Here is a 12111-nt window from a genome sequence, read left to right as displayed (position 1 = left end):
TGCAGGGCGGTGGTGATGAGGTGAGGGAGTGTGGCCGAGTGACAGTGTAGGCTGGTGGCGGTGAGGTGAGGGAGTGTATCCGGGTGACACTGCAGGCTGGCGGTGGTGAGGTGAGGGAGTGTGGCCAGGTGACAGTACAGGCTGGTGGTGATGAGGTGAGGGAGTGTGGCCGCGTGACAGTGCAGGCTGGTGGTGATGATGAGGTGAGGGAGTGTGGCCAGGTGACAGTACAGGCTGGTGGTGATGAGGTGAGGGACTATGGCCGAGTGACAGTGCAGGGTGGTGGTGATGAGGTGAGGGAGTGTGGCCGGGTGACAGTGCAGGCTGGCGGTGGTGATGAGGTGATGGTGTGTGATCGAGTGACAGTGCAGGGCGGTGGTGAGGTGAGGGAGTGTGGCCGGGTGACAGTGCAGGCTGGTGGTGGTGAGGTGAGGGAGTGTGGCCGGGTGATAGTGCAGGCTGACGTTGGTGATGAGGTGAGGGATTGTGGCCGAGTGACAGTGCAGGGCGGTGGTGATGAGGTGAGGGAGTGTGACCGAGTGACTGTGTAGGGTGCTGGTGATGAGGTGAGGGAGTGTGGCCGGGTGACAATGCATGGCGGTGGTGGTGATGTGAGGGAGTGTGGCCGAGTGACAGTGCAGGCTGGTGGTGATGAGGTGAGGGAGTTTGGCCGAGTGACAGTGCAGGGCGGTGGTGATGAGTTGAGGGAGTGTGGCCGGGTGACAGTGCAGGCTGGTGGTAGTGAGGTGAGGGAGTGTGGCCGGGTGACAGTGCAGGCTGGCGGTGGTGATGAGGTGATGGAGTGTGATCGAGTGACAGTGCAGGGCGGTGGTCATGAGGTGAGGGAGTTTGGCCGAGTGACAGTGCAGGCTGGTGGTGATGAGGTGAGGGAGTGTGGCCGGGTGACAGTGCAGGCTGACGGTGATGAGTTGAGGGTGTGGCCGGGTGACAGTGTAGGGCGGTAGTGGTGCCCTGGCTGACTCCTCACCACAGGCTTCTCAGCCCACTGAGCATCCTGGCTGTAGCAGGCAGAGCGCAGTCCCATGAAGACCAAGAAATGACTAATCACAGTGTATCACCGTAAGAATAAGACCACTAGTTGACGGAGTGCTTTGAACATTTTCACAGGATATTTAACTATTTTATAAAAGAGACTGTATTACACAGAATAAATAGGTATTCTAAATAAATACATGAAAGAGATGGATGGGTGCAATACATATATTCTTGTAATGTAATTTTAGGACTATGAGTATCTCAGATGTTATCTCTCTATAAAAACAACAAACTAACATATAGGGAGAGAAATCGTCCCTGCGGAATCAGCTCTGCGCCTCATTTCATATGCCGAGATGATATTATCCGTCGGATGGTTAGGTACTGTGATCTCCAAATCTGAGCTGCTCCATTGCAAAGTTTGTTTTCTTTATAATTCTACCTTCTACCAGATTCAAATTTATCCCATGAGTTTACCAGGAAGTAGAAATTAATTTCAAGTTCATATCTCTTTTCATCATTAAATAATTGTAAATGTTTTTTTGGTTTTTTTTTGTTTGTTTGTTTGTTCTGTTTTGTTTTGTTTTCCTTTTTTAGGGAAGCTTACCTACAGAAAGATTGGGTATAGCCTGTGTTAGACAAAGAGCCATCTCTGTATTTGTTAAACAGAATCAAGTATCACATTTCCTGTGTTAGGTCCCCTAGAAACAAATTGTATCATATAAACAGAAAAAATACTAAGATACTTTTCTTGAAGGCATCCATGCATTTTATAAAGCAATTACATGGATATAATATATGGACATATTATTGGTTTTTTATTTGGATCAGTAAAAGTAAAAATTATTTATAATATTGTCTCTTTCTACCTTCTTCATCCCCTATCCTCCTCCTTTCTTTTCCTTTCTTTTCTTTTGCTTGCCTTTTCTTTCCATTTTGTTCCTTTCCTTTCCTTTCATCCCTTCCTCCCTTCGTGCCTGCCTGCCTGCCTTCCCTCCTTCCTTGCTTCCTTCCTCTCTCTCTTCCTCCCTTCCCCTTCCCCTTTCCCTCCCTACCTCCCTCCTTCCCTCCTTCCTTCCCTCTCTCCCTCCCTGCTTCCCTCCTTTCTTCCTTCCCTCCCTCCCTCCCTCCCTGCTTCCCTCCTTCCCTCCTTTCTTCCTTCCCTCCCTCCCTCCCTCCTTCTCTCCCTCCCTTCTTCCCTCCCTCCTTCTCTCCCTCCTTCCTTCCCTCCTTCCCTCCTTCCTAACTCCCTCTCTTCCATTGTTCCTCCCTCCCTTTCTGTCTCTCTTATGTCCATCCTTTTGTCTGGTGGAAATAAAAAGTCAGTCAGGAATCTCTTCTTGTATTCAAAAACAAGCCGTTTGTGCTGAAATCTGTATATGATTGGCATTTTTTTCATTAATTGCATAGAAATCTTTGTAATATGGCTCCTTAAAATACTTGCATCAAAATCAATTCTGTATTATATTTTAAATTTGTGAGCATTTCATAGCATGAGTTTTTCCATTTTTAATTGCTTCTGCTCTGTTGGTTTTCCAGCTTCAATAATTAGAGGCTCATTTTCCTGGAGCTTTAAAAGATGTATTTTAACTCATCTAGTTAAATATGGTTTGAATTCCCTGGAAATTAGTTCTTTATTTAATTCCATTCAGAATACAGGGGCATCTAGTTTTGATGCATAAAGGAAATAGTTTCTTGTTATTGTGGAAATAATTTTAATGGTTGAATAAATACCTAAACAACCATGAAATACAACACAGCCCTAACACTATTTTGTCGGCATTTACAAGATAGGGCTTTCCATTATGTGAGTACAGTTGTGTGTCTTGCACGAGATATGGTGCCTTTGACTTGTGTCATATGTGGACAGACTTGTCCTGCATGAATGCTCGTCTTATTTGTGGAGGCTGTGTGTGCTAGCTACTTTCTCAAGCCGTCAACACATTGCTCTCATTTAATTATTAGGAAAAATAAAAAAAAAACCCTGCAACACAGACATAATTACTGTATCAAGGATAGTCTATGAGCTGAAAAGTAGCATACCAACAAAGATAAGGACTGAAGAAATCCAAATTATGTTCTTTGAAACAAAAATATGTTAGTATTTCAAAAGGTTACTAGAAAATTGATGGGGAAAATCAGAAATAAGCTTAACTTCCTTTTACTGATATGTTTTCATTTTGAATTCTATTGGATGGGGGACAGAAGACATAGACCTTCTCAGTAATTAAGATCTAGAAAACAAGCATTCAAATCATAGGCTCTGAATTTCATAAATAAAACCACTGAGATTTACAGAATCAAATTTGTCCCTGGTGATTCTGGTCTGTTGAATGTCAGGGGCAAATTCCAACCCAGGGCTTCCTGGTCCCAAAGCCTACTTTCCTTCTATCATGCAAAACCCCTTCCCACAAAAGAAAAGACAGACTAATCGAGACTGAATATCTAATAACTGTGCTTTTAAAGATGGTTCACAGGCATTAAGTAATGTATGTAGCACTTCCTCAGCTTTGGCTCAGTGTCTTCCTGACACTGAAATATTCAATTATTAGAGTGAATATCTAATACCTATGTTGAGTATATCACTGGTAGTTAATAGTAACTGAAACTTTGTTTATGTTTCCAAGCCTTATTTCCATGAATTCTTCATTAAAAACTAACTAGAATCCCTTTATCGATGTTTCTGTTTAGAAAACATTTCTGAGTAAACCGTAAACCATAAATTTAGATTCAAAAGTTTGAAATTTATCCTCACTTTGGAAAGTGGCCAGGATCAACTTAAAGGATATTAACAATTCGCTTATATTCCTGAATAGTCCATTATATGGGCAAAAAAAAAAAAAAAAAATCGCACGATTTTTTAAATAAGACTAAGCAAATGTACTTTTCCGTAACGTAATAACAAGATCTCTTTTTATTGAATTAGAGCTGGCACAGGAGAAAACCAGATGACACCTGGTGACTTTAGTGCTGGCTCTGATAACATAAGCATTCTGAAAATAGAATTTCTTGCATGAGCCAGCACTAAGATCACGTGGTTCTGCCTCTCTCCAGTGGTTAATATCACACAATTTGAAAACACATGAATTTGATACGATTTTTGCATCTGTAAGGCCATACTATTTTTTTCAGAAATTAAATATTATTGGAGTCTCTTCCTCCCTATGACATCACAGATTTTCTACGTTAGGAAGCGAGAATGAGTATAAATAACAAAAGAGTGTTCAAATATTTAAATTTTCTCTTTGGAACATACTATCAAAACAAGAAAATCAAACCTTTCCAAGTATTAATGAGGTATTACAATGTTATCAGAAGCAGGGAAATCCATACCTAGAAACAAACAGGATACCTATACTCACTGTGCATTCAGGGTAAGGAGAAACATTGTGATCCCTTTACAAACTGTATTTTAAAATTATAAACGTTCAAGCTGCTTGGAGATTCACACTGCGTCTTTTTCTTCTTCAGTAGTGTTTTGCTTTTATTGCTTGATTTCATGGTTTTCTTTTCAAGTCCACTGTGAGATGGCACACATGGGAGAGGTTAGTTCCCAAAGTTAAGTTCATTCACTGTGGGGATGCTTCTCGTTATCCCTACACACACGCGCACACACACACACACGCGCGCGCACACACACACACACGCGCACACACACACACACGCACACACGCGCACACACACACGCACACACGCGCGCACACACACGCGCACACACGCACACACACACACGCACACGCGCGCACGCACACACGCGCACGCACACACACGCACACACGCGCGCACGCACACACGCGCACACACACACGCACACACACACACACGCGCACACACACGCGCACACACACACACATGCACACACGCGCGCACACACACACACACACACTCACTCACTCACTCACTCACTCATTTTGTTTCTAGTTGGAGGACCAGTCCCAGGTCAAGATGACCCTGAAACTATGAAGTCTTGGCTGAGGCAGGCAGAGGAGAAAGGAGAAGAGCAAACACTACTAGTTTAAGCCAACTCTACTTTGATGCAAAATGAGCATCCTATGGGTAGCGTAACTCATCCAAATTAGTTCCTTTGTGCAATTGCTCTTTGATTTTGAGATCCCTCCAGATATCCTTAAAACTGTTTGTGGACCCTTAATATTTTTGAGATGCCATCGACTCTAACTGGGCTACATACCTACATATATTAATGCGCTTTGCAGATAGTGTGTCTACACCTGGGAAACAAAATACTGAGCCTTACTTCAATTATGGATGCAGTAAGTGTGAAAGGGAGAGATGATCAAAATGTAGCAGTTACCTTGAATGACAGTAGAAATGCCATCATCCAATAGAACCTATCCTTGAAATGCACTAAGCTTACCAAGTCTCAATAGCCTGAAAAAAATTATTTAATCCTTTGTCATTTTACCAAAGAGTAGCTGTATTCATTTCCAATTTTACTCTCAGACATTTTTTTTTTCTTTTTTTTGCCTCACAAAGTCTCTGTATTTTTACTGTGGTCAATAAGGGGTGGCGAGTGATTTAGGCTGCCTTGTGCAGAAGTAGACCTCCCACATTGGGCAAGCTGAGGACACTGGCATAGATCAAGATGGTTTCAGAATCCAGAGTGTGTCACAGTTGCACAGAGGTGCTCCCCAGCTGGGAGGATTGAGCTATGCAAAAGGTAACTAACTTAATAGAAAATACTTGTTTCTCTCCTAGTAACTGCTGCCCTTCAGAATTACATCAAGGACTTCCACCCCCTCAATTAGAGAAAAAAAAAAACAAGCTATCTGAGGCTGTCAAGTCTGCTAAGAGTAGCTGACTGGCCGAAATAGAACCCACAGGGAGAGGGTGGCTCTCACTCTGAATCAGCTCAGTACTGGGTTCTGGCAGCAGCAGCTCACAGCTCACATCTTCCATGTCCCCACCCCGTCTCTGCAACTTCACACTTCATTTTGCAATTAAAGATGACCTGAAAATGCTGAAAAAGCAATATATCAGTCCTCAAGGTGGCTGCATTGAGATTTAGCTAAGAAATGACCAGAACTATGAAAAGGACATAGACAGTCTGAAGCAAGACACTGATTTAAAGAAAGATACAAAAAATGTAAAATGACACCAATTTTTATCATCTTTTTGCTCATGGATTTATCATGACAGAATTTTAGGTTTATTTCTTTTACTATTTATTTATCTGTCAAATGGTGAATCCAAGACCTTAAAGACATCAGACAAACAGTTGTGCTTCTCCTTAGAAACTTGGGATAAAACTGAAAAAATGGAGCTGGTGTTTAAAGTTCACAATCAGGAGATTTATTTCCGATGTTACAGAACCTGTAATGGGTATAGGATGTAGCTCCACGTGTGAATGCTGAGAACTAACGTTGATGCTTCAGGACTTGGACTTCGTGCTCTGCCTCCACCACTCAGGTGACCTCCCCAGGCCCAGCACCCCACCTCCTGGGTCATGCCACACCCAAAAGCCCATCCCACCCAGCTGGCCAGAGACCCTGAGCCATACGGGTCAGGGATGAGGGTTGCTGCAGAACTTAGCCCAGCGTATCTGACCTGCACAACTATGGGGCTCCACAGTCCCCTGGGGATTACACAAAAGACACCTCTGTGACTCTGCCCCTTTGCTGGGCTTCCTTCCCTGCTCTGCCTATGATGGTCTAAGGTCTTTCTCAGAGAACTCTTCTTAAAAATCACTCTCACATGAATACTTGTCTCAGCATCTATTTCCAAGAAACTGAACCTAAGGCAAAGATGGTTAATTTTTAATTCCTCTCTCCCTCCTTTCTCTTCTCTTTTCTTTCACAAAGTCTTGCTCTTGTCACCTAGGCTGGAAAGCAGTGGCATGACCTTGGCTCACTACAACCCCTGCCTCCCAGGGTCAAGCAGTCCTCCTGCCTCAGCCTCCCAGGTAGATGGGATTACAGGTGCCTGCCACCATGCCTGACTAATTTTCGTATTTTTAGTTGAGACGGGTTTCACCACGTTGACCAGTCTGGTCTCAAACCCCTGACCTCGGGTGATCCACCCGCCTCGGTCTCTAAAAGTGCTGAGATTACAGGCGTGAGCCATCGTGGCCAGCTAATTTTCCTTTCTTGTATTAATAACAATTGTATAGGAAACAAAAAGGATACACTTTATATAAAAAATACACAAGACAATTTTTTATCATTCAAATTTTTGGAGTAATAGTAACAATGAAGTTTTAGAGTAATAATAATTAGCATAATTATTATTTTGATTTATTTTCCTACAGACTTTCTTCTTATGTTAGAAAAAACGAGAAGCATCCATGTAGTCTGCATGTTCTAGAGGGCATGCATCACTTTTGAAAGCTGGATGTGTATTACCAATCCATGTCTGTTGAATATTTGGGTTCTTTCTTATACAGATTAAAATACTTAATCCTGGAAAGAACATTCTGACACTTATCTCTTCGCACATTGTCACTTTTTTTTTTTTTAAAAGAGACCTTTGTAGAAATTTCCAGGTCAAATGTAAATGTGTTTGACACATAATGCTGGTTTTGTTCGTAATAAATGTTGTACTGATAATCTCCAAAGCAGTGAAATAAAGTCCCGATTTTTCATACAGTTGTGTGAATGCCCAGGGGTTACATTCATTCATTCATTTTTGAGACAGAATCTTGCTCTGTTGCCCAGGCTGGAGTGCAGTGGTGCAGCCTCAGCTCGCTGCAACCTTTGCCTCCTGGGTTCAAGCAATTCTCCTTCCTCAGCCTCCTGAGTAGTTGGGACAACAGACACACACCACTATGCCCAGCTAATTTTTGTATTTTTAGTAGAGATGGGGTTTCACCATATTGGTCAGGCTGGGTATTAATATTTTAAAACACTTATATAACCTACTGGGCCTAAAATTACTTCTCCTTGTATTACTATGCATGTTTTAAATTATAAATTAAATTGAACATCTTTAATAAGCTTATTTACCAATTTATTCTTCCTTTTATGAACTGGTCAGCTACATCAGTGTTATCCCTTACCATTTCACTGTTAGATTTTTCAAAACATTTTTTCTTACTGATTTGCGAGTTCCTACCATATAGTGACTTTATTCAACTGCATCTCTCATGTGTTGAATTGGTCAAGATCCCAGGGGACGTGACTCATGGCCTGGAAGGAAAGATGGGCAGGGTCTGCCAATTCACGCCCTGACCTCTGACCTCACCAGCCCATGCACCTGCTGGAAAACTCCCTGGACATCAGAAGATGCAGGAGCTCAGGAAGGAGGATGTGGGCATGCAGAGGCACGGAGACGGGGCGTGGAGGGCAGACCAACCATGATTGACGCAGACACTCCTGGAATTTTTACTTTGGTCTGAGGCTTAAGTTTTTTGTAGAATTTTTACTTTAATCTGAGGTCTGTCTTTATCTTTTCATTTATTTATGGCACCTGTGATATACAGAGGTTATATAAAACTTTAGGAAGCCCAAATGATCATTTTTCTTCTCCCATTTTTGAGTTTTGAATTTCTACTAATGAAGTATTTGTCAGCATGATATTACACACATGTTAATGTATGTAAGTTTCTACTACCTTTTTTTAAAAAAAACAAATTGATGTTTTTCTGAAAATTAGTTTGTTGTATGGTGGAAACTGGTATAGCTTTCTCGAAAAATTTGACCGATTTGTACACTGATTTTTATTGAAAAAGCATTCCAACACACAGTTTGGTAGGTTTTTGAGAGATTATTTTCCCCCTTAGGTTGTCTGTGACTAGTTGTCAGATACTAACCTGTCTGTTTGCATACCAGGCTAAGCTGTTTTCAATTCTGTACTTTGTGATAGATGTTTTATACATTGTAAAATCTCCTCCCCTTTTTAAAACTAAAATATGTCCCTTAAAAATTAAATTAGTTTTAGTCATTAAAAATGCTTTGAGATTTTGGCTGGAATAACTTTGAATGTGTAGAAGCATTTGGGAAACTGTAGTGCAGGTGCATATACGTGTCTCCCTTTACGCAGCTCTTCCGTGCCCTTCTGTGTAATTTTATAAGTATTTAAGAGGATTTTCTTAAAATAAATGAGGAAATGTCTTTACATGGTTTCTCTTGATGTTTACATGTTTTTGTTACATGGATACAAGTATTTTTACATTTCTCTCAATGATTAGTCTCCGCATTTATAAAAGTTATTTATTGTATACATTCATTTGTACCTATCCCAGTTAAGGATGTATCTTTGTTGCTTGTGAATTTTAAGGAAAGCCTTCCTACTAGCTTCAGATAATTTTATAATGATTTCTATGTCTTCTTTTATACTCTTTCAATGTCTTTCTTTCTCTCTCCGCCAATACCTTGGAATAATTTGGTACTTTGGTATTATACTTATTTCGCTATTAGGTCAGGTTGGTACAAAAGGAATTGAGGTTTTTGCCTTTAAAGTGTTGAATCAAACTGCTTGTTCTCACAGGCGAATGTTGAACAATGAGAACACAGGGACAGAGGGAAGAGAGCATCACACACTAGGGGCTGATGGGGGGCTAGGGGAGGGACAGCAGAGGGTGGGGAGGTTGGGGAGGGATAACATGGGGAGAAATGCCAGATATAGGTGATGGGGGATGGAGGCAGCAAAGCACCTTGCCATTTGTGTACCTATGCAACAATCCTGTATGATCTGCACATGTACCCCAGAATCTAAAGTACAATAAAAAAAAAAGGGTTGACAAAGACTACAATGACTTCTGCACCAACATAATAGAAACATGACCTATATTTGGTACTTAGGTGTTCTGGTTTTGCTGCTTTCTGCTTTTGGAGTGGCAGCTTGACCCCTAGATTCAGGCATGACCCCGTTTAATAGATGCTCCCTTTCTCCTGCTTCATTCCAGGTGCACTCTCAGCTGCTACAAAAGCAAGAGCAGCATCATTGTTTTAAGACATAATTTTCAAAACAGTTAAAACCCACCATGCATAATAAGGAATGAAATCGTGTGTCCCTAGTGGGAAACGTGCCCTAACTGTGTGGGTTCAGGCAGCTGTCTGCCCGGGGTCTGTGCTTCCGCTGCCTGGGTCTGTCTCCCTTCTTCCCTGGCCTCTGCGGTCACATCTGTATTCCTCTGTGATTCCACCCTCGCTCCATTCCAGAACACATGGGCAGAAGCCCTTGCTTCTCTCTCTCTTTTTTTTTAATTATTAGAAAAATCAGCTTTATTTATTTATTTTTATTTTACTTTAGGTGCATAGTATATCTGGCATTTCTCCCCATGTTATCCCTCCCCACCCCCCACTGTTTCTCCCTTACCCTCCCCAGCTGCCCCCAGTGTGTGATGCTCCTCTCCCTGAGTCCACATGTTCTCGTTGTTCAACAGCCACCTATGAGTGAGAATATATGGTGTTTGGCTTTCTGTTCTTGTTTCAGTTTGCTGAGAATGATGGTTTCCTGATTCATTCAAGTCCCTATGAAGGACATGAACTCATTGTTTTTTATGGTTGAGTAGCATTCCATGGTGTATATGTACCACATTTTCTTTGTCCAGTCTATCATTGATGGGCATTTGGGTTGGTTCCAGGTCTTACTACTGCACACAGGGCTGCAATGAACATACATGTGCATGTGTCTTTACAATAAAATGATTTATACTTCTTTGGGTATATATCCAGTAATGGGATTGAGTCAAATGGAATTTCGAGAATTACCTGACAGTCTCCCTTCCTTTATGAAATAAGATGTACCACACTTGAGGCGACATTGCAAAGGCCTAATGACCAGGAGATCAGGGCTGCTCTGTCCCGTCCCTCAATGCAGCCACCCTCAGAGACCTAACATGTCCACGGCATTCCAGTTGCCTGGACCTGCCCGGCTCACCTGACCCCAGCCCTTTGTGCTTGCCAGAGAGAAATTGAACTGCACAAGATAAACCAGTGAGGGAGAATTTACTCAATATGATTGCGAAGGGGAAAGGGACTGAAATCAATTCCAAAAAGTTGCAAATGCAAGTTTCCTAAAGTAAATGCTCTTAGAAAGGGAGGTGAGGAATAAATCTGTGTAAGGCCAGTCTAGCTGAGAAGGTGTAAAGGTCACGCTGGTCACTTGTCATTTCCTCTGCCTGGAATGCCTTCTGCCAAATCCTCTGGCTGGCCCATTCTTCCAGCCTCACAGCCAAGGACACATTTTCATGCAGGCTTCTGGAGCAACTCCACGCAGGCAGAGCTGGTCTTCCTGCATGTTCTTCCCTTCATTATGGAAACCACCTTGATGAGGCTAGTTTTTCGGTCCTCGATCTCTCCACAGACAGTAAACTCCCTGTGGAATAAGAACACTCACTTGTCTTTGTTATCCCAGCGGCTCTCCTGGTGAGTGTTATATTTTTGAATACCTGAAGCCTTGCCTTGAGCTGTATTTGTTTCTGTGCTTTATGACACATCAGAGAGGCTTAAAAGAAATAACAAAATATCAACTAGTGATTGTTTAAAAAGCCTTGAGTATTTCCCTTAGTGCCAATATTTCCAGTCTACCTTAACATGAGAACAACACCTCATGGTTCCACTTATAGCTCATTTGTGTTTAATTTGAAGAATGGCTGCCTCAGTGCAGTACTTAGTGTGATTTATGAATTGCGCTCGGAGTACCTGAAGGCACGCAAAGGTACGGAGGTAACGGGCAGAGGGCTGGAGGACATGTCAGGATGCCTCCCTGCCTGGAACCGCAGAGCCCAGCTCACAGATGATCATTATTTTCCATGTGGTACTCATTTATTCTGGAAGCTCCTGTCTGAGGAGCAAGTGTTTGGTAGAAAGAAAGAAGAAGAAGAAGAAGAAGAAAGCTATGGCAGCAGTAGAGCCAGGAATGTATTCTGATTGCCCCTCAGCATGTGAGCTGCTGAAGCTTCTCTCCACCTAAAAATGTGGCCACTACATCCTGAAACCTGTTTCCCAGCTTCTGTCCACTGTTGGTATTTTTTTCTTGTATCTGCTCTACCTGGTTCTTCACTGTTACCTTCAATATATTAAAGACAGCAGAAACTTAAACACACACACACACCCCCCACATCTTTCTTTGACCTTTTCACTCAACTTCCTAAGGCCCCATTCTTTCTCTTCTCTGCCTTCACACCGCCGTGGAAATAATAGTAGGGTTCCCTTC

The 12111-nt window shown here is 42.3% G+C and overlaps 1 protein-coding gene and 1 long non-coding RNA gene across 3 annotated transcripts in view; both read left to right on the top strand.

Moving 5' to 3' along the window:
• Positions 1–1054, top strand: part of LOC116538064 — a 3878-nt gene extending 2824 nt beyond the window's left edge. The window contains exon 2 of the long non-coding RNA XR_004263485.1: positions 21–1054. This is a non-coding gene — a long non-coding RNA (uncharacterized LOC116538064). The remainder of the gene's footprint in view (positions 1–20) is intronic.
• Positions 1–12111, top strand: part of CSMD1 (CUB and Sushi multiple domains 1) — a 2101842-nt gene that overhangs the window by 195441 nt on the left and 1894290 nt on the right. The window lies entirely within an intron of this gene.

Source organism: Sapajus apella, unplaced genomic scaffold, assembly GCF_009761245.1.
Source record: "Sapajus apella isolate SASKATOON/1434 unplaced genomic scaffold, GSC_monkey_1.0 scaffold116, whole genome shotgun sequence".
Taxonomy (NCBI): Eukaryota; Metazoa; Chordata; class Mammalia; order Primates; family Cebidae; genus Sapajus; species Sapajus apella.
Note: the sequence above shows the minus strand (reverse complement) of the source record. Positions and strands in the feature narration are given on the sequence as shown.